Here is a 15,381-nt window from a genome sequence, read left to right as displayed (position 1 = left end):
CTATTGTATATAAATTCTTGAGATCTTTCTCCCACAGTCAAGGTACTGTCACAATTAGCGATGTACCAGCGATCCCGACAAGCGATACGTCGCGGTCAGGATAGCAGGTAAATCGCTAAGTGGTCGCTAGTGAGCTGCCACACAGGCAGATCTCACCAGCGACATGGCAGGGGTCGGGGGTCGCTACTTACCTGTCAGACGAGGCGATCCTGACGTCCTCCCGCCCGTGTCCACACGTTGCTCGTCGGTGCCACAGGAATTCCAGCAGGAAGCTGATGACGAGAAACGGCCCAGGACGTTCTCGCACGATCAGCGATAATCAGCGGGGGAGCCGTTCGGAGGTAAGTATCAGACATAGCGATATCGCTAGCAATATCGCTATAACGTCACAAAAACCAGTGACGTTATAGCGATATTGCTAGCGATATCGCTTAGTGTGACAGGCCCTTCAGTCAATGTTATTGATATACTGCTGATCTGTGCTATTATTTTTCTGATTTTCCCAATTTTTTTTACCTCAGTTTGACTTTTGACTAACTGAGAGCTTTTGCGATATTGTCCCTGATGTGACCTCTCAGCTTTGACCTTACTTGGCAACCATTGCTATCTCTATGCAGATGAAGCCAATGGCGTTCCCACACCCACTCCAAAGCAAATGAATAGGTTAGAAACAAAGGTAACAGGACCCCTAATGCACCTCCTCTCTACTCCTCCTATGGGTTAGATAAAAGCCCTAATGATCACTTCCTCTAGAATCATTACCTTTTTCGCAAAAATAGTTACCAAAAGTAAAAAAAAAAGTGATGTACTTTAGGGATGTAACTTAACAGGAAGTGTCATTTCAAAGTTAAATATAAAATCAATAATTTTTTGCTGACCATTTATACAATACAGAGGAAAAATAACGATATCCATTATGGACATCCTATATTTTTAATGTCTATTCCAATATTGCTTAACTATAATGGGGTCCATTTGGCTTCAATTTAGATGTCTAAAGTTTGGCAGATACAGTGGGGCAAAAAAGTATTTAATCAGTCAGCAATAGTGCAAGTTCCACCACTTAAAAAGATGAGAGGCGTCTGTAATTTACATCATAGGTAGACCTCAACTATGGGAGACAAACTGAGAAAAAAAATCCAGAAAATCACATTGTCTGTTTTTTTTTTTATTTTATTTGCATATTATGGTGGAAAATAAGTATTTGGTCAGAAACAAGCAATCAAGATTTCTGGCTCTCACAGACCTGTAACTTCTTCTTTAAGAGGCTCCTCTTTCCTCCACTCATTACCTGTAGTAATGGCACCTGTTTAAACTTGTTATTAGTATAAAAAGACACCTGTGCACACTCTCAAACAGTCTGACTCCAAACTCCACTATGGTGAAGACCAAAGAGCTGTCAAAGGACACCAGAAACAAAATTGTAGCCCTGCACCAGGCTGGGAAGACTGAATCTGCAATAGCCAACCAGCTTGGAGTGAAGAAATCAACTGTGGGAGCAATAATTAGAAAATGGAAGACATACAAGACCACTGATAATCTCCCTCGATCTGGTGCTCCACGCAAAATCCCACCCCGTGGGGTCAGAATGATCACAAGAACGGTGAGCAAAAATCCCAGAACCACGCGGGGGGACCTAGTGAATGAACTGCAGAGAGCTGGGACCAATGTAACAAGGCCTACCATAAGTAACACACTACGCCACCATGGACTCAGATCCTGCAGTGCCAGACGTGTCCCACTGCTTAAGCCTGTACATGTCCGGGCCCGTCTGAAGTTTGCTAGAGAGCATTTGGATGATCCAGAGGAGTTTTGGGAGAATGTCCTATGGTCTGATGAAACCAAACTGGAACTGTTTGGTAGAAACACAACTTGTCGTGTTTGGAGGAAAAAGAATACTGAGTTGCATCCATCAAACACCATACCTACTGTAAAGCATGGTGGTGGAAACATCATGCTTTGGGGCTGTTTCTCTGCAAAGGGGCCAGGACGACTGATCCGGGTACATGAAAGAATGAATGGGGCCATGTATCGTGAGATTTTGAGTGCAAACCTCCTTCCATCAGCAAGGGCATTGATGATGAAACGTGGCTGGGTCTTTCAACATGACAATGATCCAAAGCACACCGCCATGGCAACGAAGGAGTGGCTTCGTAAGAAGCATTTCAAAGTCCTGGAGTGGCCTAGCTAGTCTCCAGATCTCAACCCTATAGAAAACCTTTGGAGGGAGTTGAAAGTCCGTGTTGCCAAGCGAAAAGCCAAAAACATCACTGCTCTAGAGGAGATCTGCATGGAGGAATGGGCCAACATACCAACAACAGTGTGTGGCAACCTTGTGAAGACTTACAGAAAACGTTTGACCTCTGTCATTGCCAACAAAGGATATATCACAAAGTATTGAGATGAAATTTTGTTTCTGACCAAATACTTATTTTCCACCATAATATGCAAATAAAAGGAAAAAAAAACAGACAATGTGATTTTCTGGATTTTTTTTTCTCAGTTTGTCTCCCATAGTTGAGGTCTACCTATGATGTAAATTACAGACGCCTCTCATCTTTTTAAGTGGTGGAACTTGCACTATTGCTGACTGACTAAATACTTTTTTGCCCCACTGTACCCTAATATAAAATAAACTGACCTCCATTTTAGATAAAAGGATATGTCTGATTTTTTTTTCAATCCATTATGCTACAAATGGAGCTTACATAAAACTGATGGTGGTTCTGGTTATGTATTCACATGCTGATGATGGTTCTGGTGAAGTAATCCGGTTTTGGTGACATAGTAATTAAGTGATGCTTGTTCTGGTGCGGTATTCATGAAGTGATGATGATTCAGGTGATATATTTATAACCAGAGCCATCATCAGGATATGAATATGAAACCAAAATCATTATCAGTTCATAATTAGAGCACCAGAGCCATCAACACTACATGAATATGGCACTGGAAGAAAATTAATATATCACCAGAACCCCTATCAGTATATGAATACTTCACAAGAACCACCATCAGTACATGAATAGGTTACCAGTAGTGTAGAGCGATACCATCCGATATAGAGAAATATTGGATCAGATTGGATCGGACCGATACCCAAAAAGTATCGGGTATCGCCGATTCCGATACCGGAAGTCCCATTCAAGTCAATTGGACAGAAATATCGGAATTCACCCCTTTCTTTCCTTGCACATCCAGTTCGGAAGGGGGGAAGAGTGTGGGTGGTGCGTGGGCGGACACTGTGCGTGTCTTTGTGTGTGGGCGGGGTCTGTGCGGGCCTGTTGGGGGTCTGTACAGGCCTGCCGTGGGCCTGCGCCGCCTGCCAGGGGTCTGTACAGGCCTGCCGGGGGTCTGTGCCGGCTGTCGGGGGTCTGTACGGGCCTGCCGGGGGCCTGTGCCGGCTGTCGGGGGTCTGTATGGGCCTGCCGGGGGCCTGTGCCGGCTGCCGGGGGTCTGTGCGGGCCTGATGGGGGTCTTGTGTGTCTGCAGGCATCGTCCGATGGGACTACAAGTCCCATCGGGCTATGCCTGCTACAATGACAGTGATTGACACATTAGCCAATGATGGGACAGTAGTAGTCCCATCATCCGGCTAATGTGCTGAATGAAAAAAAAAAAAACCTACATACTACATATATACAACATTCATACAACATACATATATACTACATACATACTTAATATATCATATATACTACATTCATACAACATGCATACATACTACATACATACTACATATATACTACGTTCATACAACATACTTACATACAACATACTTCGTATATACTACATTCATACAACATACATACATACTACATATATACAATATTCATACAACATACTTATATACTACATACTTCATATATACTACATTCATACAACATACATACATACTACATATATACTACATTCATACAACATACATACAGTTGTGGCCAAAAGTATTGACACCCCTGCAATTTTGTCAGATGATACTCAGTTTCTTCCTGAAAATTATTGCAAACACAAATTCTTTGTTATTATTATCTTCATTTAATTTGTCTTAAATGAAAAAACACAAAAAGAATTGTCCTAAAGCCAAATTGGATATAATTCCACACCAAACATAAAAAAAGGGTGGACAAAAGTATTGGCACTGTTCGAAAAATCATGTGATGCTTCTCTAATTTGTGTAATTAACCGCACCTGTAACTTACCTGTGGCACCTAACAGGTGTTGGCAATAAGTAAATCCCACTTGCAGCCAGTTGACAAGAATTAAAGTTGACTCAACCTCTGTCCTGTGTCCTTGTGTGTACCACATTGAGCATGGAGAAAAGAAAGAAGACCAAAGAACTGTCTGAGGACTTGAGAAACCAAATTGTGAGGAAGCATGAGCAATCTCAAGGCTACAAGTCCATCTCCAAAGACCTGAATGTTCCTGTGTCTACCGTGCGCAGTGTCATCAAGAAGTTTAAAGCTCATGGCACTGTGGCTAACCTCCCTAGATGTGGACGGAAAAGAAAAATTGACAAGAGATTTCAATGCAAGATTGTGCGGATGTTGGATAAAGAACCTCGACTAACATCCAAACAAGTTCAAGCTGCCCTGCCGTCCGAGGGTACAACAGTGTCAACCCGTACTATCCGTCGGCATCTGAATGAAAAGGGACTGTATGGTAGGAGACCCAGGAAGACCCCACTTCTTACCCCGAGACATAAAAAAGCCAGGCTGGAGTTTGCCAAAACTTACCTGAAAAAGCCTAAAACGTTTTGGAAGAATGTTCTCTGGTCAGATGAGACAAAAGTAGAGATTTTTGGGCAAAGGCATCAACAGAGTTTACAGGAGAAAAAAAGAGGCATTCAAAGAAAAGAACATGGTCCCTACAGTCAAACATGGCGGAGGTTCCCTGATGTTTTGGGGTTGCTTTGCTGCCTCTGGCACTGGACTGCTTGACCGTGTGCATGGCATTATGAAGTCTGAAGACTACCAACAAATTTTGCAGCATAATGTAGGGCCCAGTGTGAGAAAGCTGGGTCTCCCTCAGAGGTCACGGGTCTTCCAGCAGGACAATGACCCAAAACACACTTCAAAAAGCACTAGAAAATGGTTTGAGCGAAAGCACTGGAGACTTCTAAGGTGGCCAGCAATGAGTCCAGACCTGAATCCCATGGAACACCTGTGGAGAGATCTAAAAATGGCAGTTTGGAGAAGGCACCCTTCAAATATCAGGGCCCTGGAGCAGTTTGCCAAAGAAGAATGGTCTAAAATTCCAGCAGAGCATTGTAAGAAACTCATTGATGGTTACCGGAAGTGGTTGGTCGCAGTTATTTTGGCTAAAGGTTGTGCAACCAAGTATTAGGCTTAGGGTGGCAATACTTTTGTCTGGCCCATTTTTTAAGTTTTGTGTGAAATGATCAATGTTTTGCTTTTTGCTTCATTCTCTTTTGTGTGTTTTCATTTAAGACAAATTAAATGAAGATAATAATACCAAAGAATTTGTGTTTGCAATCATTTTCAGGAAGAAACTGAGTATTATCTGACAAAATTGCAGGGGTGTCAATACTTTTGGCCACAACTGTACATACTACATACATACTACATATATACAACATTCATACAACATACATACATACTACATACGTACATACTTCATACATACTACATTCATACAACATACATACATACTACATATATACTACATTCATACAGCATACATAGATACATACATACATACTACATAATACATACATACTACATATATTCAATTCAATTCAATTCAAAGAAGCTTTATTGGCAGGACTAAATACACATTAGTTTTGCCAAAGCAAGTGTACAGAAGGGAATGGTGATAGGGACTGTAGGGATTTTGGATAGGGGTTGTAGGAAAGGTGGGTGGGGCAGATCTAGGATGGGGCTATAGAAGTCCATGGCATAGGGAAGGTGGATGGGTGGCATGGGGCAGATCCAGGATAGGGGCTATAAAAGTCCATGGCATATCACAGTGCTCTTTATCGCAGTCTATGACATGCGCTCACATACCGCGCTGCTATCTCCACTGCTCTCTCTTCTTCCCCCAGCAGGATATATGTTTTCTCTTCCTCCATCATGGTGATGAAATCCGGGAAGAGATGTGAGAGTCTCCTGAAGTGAGTGTCCCTCACTGCTGAGTATTTGGGGCAGTGTAGCAGGAAGTGGGTCTCATCCTCCAGGGCCTCCTGGTCACAGTGTTGGCACAGTCTTTCCTCCCTGGGCTTGTAGATCTGCCTGTGTCAGCCGACCTCGATGGCCAGACTGTGGGCACTGAGTCTATACCGACTCAGGATCTTGCGGTCTCTGGGTCTGGGAGTTTCTCCAGATATGGGGCCAGTCTGTAGTCTCTCTGTAGACTCTGGTACATGGTCAGTTTCTGTGAGCTGATGATGTCATTCTTCCAGTCACTTATGTACCTCTCCTGGCCTTCATCTACCATCTTCCTGATTCCGGCTTTTGTCAGGTTGCTGTGATTGGTGTTCTGGTCAGGTTGGGTTTGGGTGAGCTGTTCCGAGGGTCCTGGTTTTTCTGTTTCCCCTACATGTGTCAGGGCTTTATGGTGATGGGAGCTTGGATTGCTCCTTTGTAGGTGAGCCCAGAATGACAGTGCCCTCTTTAGAACCGTTATGTGTAGAGGGAATCTGCCCAGCTCGGCCTGGCAAGCACTGTTGGAGGTGCTCCGATGGACTTGGAGAAGGTGCTTGCAGAATTCCAGGTGGAATATTTCTGTTGGGCTGGAATCCCACCTTGACCAGTCTGGGTAGGTGTGAGGGCCCCAGACTTCACTGCCATACAGGAGGATTGGGGCAATGATAGAGTCAAAGATTTTTAACCAGACCCTCACTGGTGGCTTCAGATGGTAGAGTTTCCCTTAGATGGCATAGAAGGTTTTGCTGGCCTTGTCTTTCAAGGTCTCTATGGCTTGTTTGAAGCTCCCTGACCGGTGAATCTCTAGGCCCAGGTAGGTATATTTGTCCGTTCCTGTAAGGGCACAGTTGTTGAGGACAAATGAAGGGTGCTGGTCTAATTTTCTCTTTCTCTTCCGGAACACCATGATGTTGGTTTTCTTTAGGTTGACCGGTAGAGCCCAGGTGGAGCTGAATTTCTCTAAGATTTTCAGGTTGTCTTGGAGGCTTTTCTTGGTTGGTGACAGAAGCAGCAGGTCATCTCCATACAGCTGGAATTTCACCTGCGTGTCGTGGAGGGTGAGACCTGGTGTTGTGGAAGATTCCAGAGCGGTAGCCAGCTCGTTGATGTAAATGTTGAAGAGTGTTGGGCTTAGGCTGCAGCATTGTCTGACTCCCCGGCTCTGCTGGAAATAGGCCGTTCTTCTGCCGTTCACACTCACACTGCAGAGGTTCTCGGTGTAGGAGCTTTTGATAACATCGTAGGTCTTAACTCCTATTCCGCTCTCCAGCAGTTTCAGGAATAAGCCTGGGTGCCACACCGAATCAAAGGCCTTTTTACATATATACAAAATTCATACAACATACATACATACATACTACATACATACTTCATATATACTACATTCATACAACATACATACATGCATACTAAATATATACTACATTCATACAGCATACATACATACTACATATATACAAAATTCATACAACATACATACATACTACATACTACATACATACTTCATATATATACTACATTCATACAACATACATACATGCATACTACATAAATACTACATATATACTACATTTATACAACATACATACATACATACTACATACATACTACATACATACAACATACATACAACATGCTACAGACATAAAACATACATACTACATACATACTACATACAATACATTCATACATTCATACAATACATACATATAGACATACCGTACATAAAACATAGAGTACATACCATCACTTGTCACTTTGATCCCCGAAGCCAGTGTCATCTGTGAAAAAATATGAAAATAACAAACAACCGATATACTCCCTGATCCACAGAAATCCACAAGTGTCCCACACCGATCTTCCGTGGAGAACAGCAGCATCAGCTGATTCGACCGATCTCTTGGGGGCTCCAGGAATACAATGACGGGAGGTAGGTATCCTTCCGCACTGTATTCCTCCGCCACTGTAAAAAAATAGTCCCTAGTCTCTCTTTTGGCATTGCTGTGTGAGAAAGTTCCAATGCAGCTTTTGCCATAAAGTGAGACCAGTGAACTATAGTAACCTCTCAGTGATGCAGTGCAGCAGATTGTCATGGGACACTCGTGGATTTCTGCGGATCAGGGAGTATATTGCTTGTTTGTTTTTTTCTAATTTTTTTCATAGATGACACTGGCTTCGGGGATCAAAGTGACAAGTGATGGTGAGTATGTATTCTGTTATATGTACTGTATGTCTATATGTATGTATTGTATGAATGTAGGAATGTATTGTATGTAGTATGTATGTAGTATGTATGTTGTATGCATGTTGTATGTCTGTAGCATGTTGTATGTATGTAGTATGTATGTAGTATGTATGTATGTTGTATGAATGTAGTATATATGTAGTATGTATGTATTGAATGAATTTATTGTATGTAGTATGTATGTTGTATGTAGTATGTATGTAGTATCTATGTTGTATGTCTGTAGCATGTTGTATGTATGTTGTATGTATGTAGTAAGTATGTAGTATGTATGTTGTATGAATGTAGTATATATGTATGTAGTATGTATGTATGTTGTATGAATGTAGTATATATGTATGTAGTATGTATGTATGTTGTATGAATGTAGTATATATGTAGTATGTATGTATGTTGTATGAATGTGGTATATATGAAGTATGTATGTAGTATGTATGTATGTAGTATGTATGTAGTATGTATGTTTTGTTTTTTTTTACATTCAACACATTAGCCGGATGATGTTACTACTACTGTCATTGGCTAATGTGTCAATCACTGTCATTGTAGCAGGCATCGCCCGATGGGACTTGTAGTCCCATCGGACGATGCCTGCACACACACAAGACCCCCGGCAGGCACGCACAGACCCCCGGCAGCCGGCACAGGCCCCCGGCAGGCCCGTACAGACCCCCGGCAGCCGGCACAGACCCGTACAGACCCCCGACAGCAGGCACAGGCCCCCGGCAGGCCTGTACAGACCCCCGGCAGCCTGCACAGGCCCGTACAGACCCCCGACAGCCGGCACAGGCCCCTGGCAGGCCCGTAGAGACCCCCGGCAGCCGGCACAGGCCCCCGGCAGGCCCGTACTGACCCCCCCGCAGTCGGCACAGACCACACATCATGATGCACACAGACCGTGCATCATGATGACATCATTTAAGCAGCCAATCACAGCCACAACAGTGGCTCATTGCATAATGGGAACTTCCGATTCCAGTATCTGATATTGAAAAAAATATCGGTACTCGCTATCGGAATTCCGATACAGCGAATATCGGCCGATACCAGATATTTGCAGTATCGGAATGCTCAACACTAGTTACCAGAACCAACATTAGTACATAAATGCATTACTAGAACCACCATAAGTATATAAATATATTAACAGACCCACCATCAGTATGTGACTAAATCACCAGAATCACCATCAGCACACGAATACATCACCAGAACCTCCATAAGTACATATATGTACAGTATCCATGCCACAAACTCACACTGCTACTATTTAATTACCCACTGTGAAAGCCAATTTGCTTAGAAAACTTGATTAGAAATATCATAGCTGGCAGCAAAAAATGATATAATCACCATCCATCAACATTGGCTCCTCGGTTGTGCTAATTCAAAGCAAAAGAGATGCAAAGTATCTGATTGAAAAGCTACTGTAATAAATGTGTCTTTGGCTGAGTGCAGACGGACTTTTTGGCCCTGTGGATTTTTCCGCGCAGAATGGATGAAATCCGCAGGTCAAATGACCTGCATTTTTCCTGCGGATTTCTTCCATTTTTCATGCGGTTTTCTTGCGGTTTTTGTGCGGTTTTCCATTGCGGTTTTCCCGCTGCGGATTTGGTGACAGGGGAGGTGGAAAACCGCACAAAAGAAGTAACATGCTGCGGATTTTGTACCGCAGGAAAAACGCGCGGAAAAATACGCAGCGTCTGCACAGCGTTTTTTTTTTCCCATTGATTTTAAGGCTACTGTACATCACAATGCAGATATGCAACGTTTCTGGGCGGTAAAATCCGCTGCGGAACCGCTGCAAATCTGCATCATGTGCAAACAGTCTTTCTTTGCATGACTATTGCCACATAAAGATAAGTGACTTGTTTTTGTGTGGTTTTTCAGATACATTTAACTTTTAGGCTGAGATATGGACAAACAGCTTCTTTATATTTTTTGCCTAAGTGACCCTGTTGTGATTTATCATTAACCGTTTCCTTTATAAATGTGCATGTACATTGACCTTGAGGCTATGTGCCCACGTTGCGTTTAAATCCGGACACTGAAAACCGGACTCCTTCCCAGAAATTGTGCTTTTTTTATGCACGATTTTACCACAATTATGTTCGTGATTTTGCCGCGATTTTCGCGTGCGATATTCAAGCACTTTCCAAGCGATTTGAAGCATCGCTTGGAATGTGATTGAAGGTTGGTCACACTCGTCAAACATAGTGTTTGACAAGTGTGACCAGGTTTTTACTATTGAGGCCGCCTATGCGGCATCAATAGTAAAAGAAAGAATGCAAAAAATAATTAAGAAATAAAAAATCGGGGTATATTTACCTTCCGATGTCCCGCACAGTCTCAGCGACGCTCCTGTTCCCAGCGATGCCTTGCGAGACCTGTGATGATGTTGGTCTCGCGTTGCTATAGTGATCTCACGAGACCGCTAGAGTCATGCAAGACTACGTCATCAGAGGACCTTGCCGCAAGGCATTACTGGGAACGCTGTGGCCCGGGAAGGCAGCGCGGGACGTCGGAAGGTAAATATACCCCGATTTTTTTTTTTTATTCTTTTTTTTTACAGGGGTGTGGTACCCAGGGCCTGGAGGACAGTCTCATCTCCTCCACACCGTGGGTACCAACCGCACATGAGACGCTTAACTTTGCGCATGGTGGGCATAGCCACATGCGGGAAGTCAGCGATTCTCATGCATTCCTATGGGTGCGGAATCGCGGCAATTCTTTGCGATTCCGCACAAAAGAATGAGCATGCTGCGATTTTTTCCGCGATGCGATCCTGCCGCGGACAAAAGCGCAGCATTAGCACAGCATGTGCAGAATGCCATAGGAATGCATGGGGGGCGTTCTGTACAAGGTTTTTAAACGTTTTCGCAGAGTTTTCGAGCCGAAAATTGCGGCAAAAGCGCTTAAAAATCGCATCGTGGGCACACAGCCTAAATGTGACTTTTCTCTGATTGGAGTCTCTTTCAACTCTTTTTTTAATCTCAATTATGAGATTATAAACCCACAGCTCATCTTTCCAGAATTCACTTGTACTCCTGTCTTCTGCAGCATTTTCCTACATGGTGCCCTTAAAAAAAGTGGTATTATATTGCTCCATGAAAAAAAATATCTCCCACCCATGCTGTGCCCCTGAATAAATAATTACCTTATTCTTCTACGTGCACGAAATACACTTTAATTCCATCCATTTGTCACATGTATCTCCCTCTCTTTGAGGTTACTTCTGTCTTTTATACGTATATGTTAACTATATTTCATGTAAAATATATATTTTTTAATACTTTGCATATATCTCTTCTTTATCCTGGTGCTACACACATATCCAGGTTGTGTTTATTAATGTACTAGCTGAATAGCCTGGCGTTGCCCATTCATAGTAACTAACTGTGGTTAGCTACAACAAATTATAATGATTAGATAGATAGATAGATAGATAGATAGATAGATAGACAGACAGATAGATAGATAAAGAAGAGAGTATAGCCCCACCCACTCCGCATAGCCACACTCACTCTAATATCCCACATCATCCCGTTGGAGGCACCGGACTATTACCCCTAATATCCCACATCATCCTGTCAGCCAGAGCCACTGGACTACAATCCCTAATATCCCACATCATCCCATCAGCTAAAGCCACCGGACAACTACCCCTAATATCCCACATCTTCCCATCAGCCAGAGCCACCGGACTACTACTCCTAATATCCCACATCATCCCATCAGCTAGAGCCACCGGACTACTACCCCTAATATTCTACATCTTCCCATCAGCTAGAGTAACCGGACAACTACCACTAATATCCCACATCATCCCGTCAGCTAGAGCCACTGGACAACTACCCCTAATATCCCACATCTTCCAATCAGCAAGAGCCACCGGACTACTATCCCTAATATCCCACATCTTCCCATCAGCCAGAGTCACTGGACAGCTACTACTAATATCCCACATCATCCCATCAGCTAGAGCCACCGGACTACTACCACATACATCCCACATCGTCCCGTCAGCCAGAGCCACTGGACTACTACCCCTAATATCCCACATCATCCCGTCAGCCAGAGCCACTGGACTACTACCACTAATATCCCACATCATCCTGTCACAGCCGCCGGACTACTACCCCTAATATCCGACATCATCCTGTCAGCCAGGGCCACCAGAATACTACTACTAATATCCTACATCATCCCATCAGAGTCACCGGACTACTACCCCTATGTGGCTTGATTAGAGTTGAGCGATACCATCCGATACTTCAAAATATCGGATCGGAATGGATCGGCCGATCTTTAAAAAAAGTATCGGTATCGCCGATGCCGATACCGGAAGTCCCATTCAAGTCTATGAGACTTCCGGTATCGGAATTGGAAAAACCCTTTCCTGCCCTTGTACAGCCTCTCGGGGGTCTGTACGGGCCTTCCGGGGGTCTCTGCCGGCCTGCCGGGGGGCTGTGCCGGCCTGCCGGTGGGCTGTGCGGACTGCCCGGGGTCTGTACCGGCCTGCCGGTGGTCTGTGCAGGCTCCGGGGGGCTGTGCCGGCCTGCCGGGGGGCTGTGCCGGCCTGCCGGGGGGTTTGTGCAGGCTCCGGTAGTCTGTGCAGGCATCGTCCGATGGGACTACAAGTCCCATTGGGCGATGCCTGCCACCATGACAGTGATTGACACAATAGCCAATGATGGGACAGTAGTAGTCCCATCATCCAGCTAATGTGTTAAATGTAAAAAAAAAAAAAAAAAAAAAAAATACTACATACTACATGCATGCTACATACATACTACATGCTACATACATACTACATGCATGCTACATATATACTTCATGCATGCTACATACATACTACATGCATGCTACATACATACTACATGCATGCTACATACATACTACATGCTACATACATACTACATGCATACTACATGCATGCTACATATACACTACATGCATGCTACATACATACTACATGCATGCTACATACATACTACATGCATGCTACATACATACTACATGCTACATATATACTACATGCATGCTACATACATGCTACATACATACTACATACATACTACATATATACTACATGCATGCTACATACATACTACATGCTACATACATACTACATACATACTACATGCATGCTACATGCATGTTACATACATACTACATGCATACTACATGCTACATATATACTACATACATACTACATGCATGCTACATACATACTACATGCTACATACATACTACATACAAACTACATGCATGCTACATACATACTACATGCTACATACATACTACATACATACTACATGCATGCTACATACATACTGCATGCATACTACATGCTACATATATACTACATACATACTACATGCATGCTACATACATACTACATGCTACATACATACTACATACATACTACATATATACTACATGCATGCTACATATATACTACATGCTACATACTACATACATACTACATGCATGCTACATACATACTACATGCTACATATATACTACATGCATGCTACATACATACTACATGCTACATATATACTACATGCATGCTACATACATGCTACATACATACTACATACATACTACATATATACTACATGCATGCTACATACATACTACATGCTACATACATACTACATACATACTACATGCATGCTACATACATACTACATGCTACATATATACTACATACATACTACATATATACTACATGCATGCTACATACATACTACATGCATACTACATGCTACATATATACTACATACATACTACATGCATGCTACATACATATTACATGCTACATACATACTACATACATACTACATATATACTACATGCATGCTACATACATACTACATACATACTACATGCATGCTACATACATACTACATGCTACATACATACTACATACATGCTACATACATACTACATACATACTACATGCATGCTACATACATACTACATGCATGCTACATACAATACATTCATACAATACATACATAGACATACAGTACATATAACATAGAGTAACATACTTACCAATACTTGTCACATTGTTCTCCGAAGCCATTGTCTTTTACGGAATAAATATTAACATAAAAAACCACAAAAATACTCACCCATGATCCGAAGCAGTCCAAGAGTGTGTCCCACGATGATCTTGGGTAGACAACTGCAGCATCAGCTGATGCTGCCGCTCTCTACGGGCTGCAGGAATCCAATGACGGAAGGTAGGTATCCTTCCGCACTGTATTCCTCCGCCGCTTAAAAACAAAAGACCCTAGTCTCACTTTATGGTAATTCCCACACAGCTTTTACCATAAAGTGAGACTAGGGACTTTTTTTTTTTAAGCGGCGGAGGAATACAGTGCGGAAGGAAACCTACCTTCCGTCATTGGATTCCTGCAGCCCGTAGAGAGCGGCAGCATCAGCTGATGCTGCGGTTCTCTACCCAAGATCGTCGTGGGACACACTCGTGGACTGCTTCGGATCATGGGTGAGTATTTTTGTGGTTTGTTATGTTAATGTTTATTCCGTAAAAGACAATGGCTTCGGGGAACAATGTGACAAGTATTGGTAAGTATGTTACTCTATGTTATATGTACTGTATGTCTATGTATGTATTGTATGAATGTATTGTACGTAGTATGTATGTAGTATGTATGTAGTATGTATGTAGCATGTAGTATGTATGTAGCATGCATGTAGTATGTATGTAGTATGTATGTAGCATGTAGTATGTATGTAGCATGCATGTAGTATGTATGTAGTATATATGTGGTATGTATGTAGCATGTAGTATGTATGTAGCATGTAGTATGTATGTAGCATGCATGTAGTATGTATGTAGTATGTATGTAGCATGTAGTATGTATGTAGCATGCATGCAGTATGTATGTAGTATATATGTGTTATGTATGTAGCATGTAGTATGTATGTAGCATGCAT

This window comes from Dendrobates tinctorius, unplaced genomic scaffold (assembly GCF_039654945.1).
Source record: "Dendrobates tinctorius isolate UK_male_01 unplaced genomic scaffold, ASM3965494v1 ptg000246l, whole genome shotgun sequence".
Classification (NCBI taxonomy): Eukaryota; Metazoa; Chordata; class Amphibia; order Anura; family Dendrobatidae; genus Dendrobates; species Dendrobates tinctorius.
The sequence above is the reverse complement of the archived record's forward strand: the minus strand, read 5'-3'. Positions refer to the sequence as shown.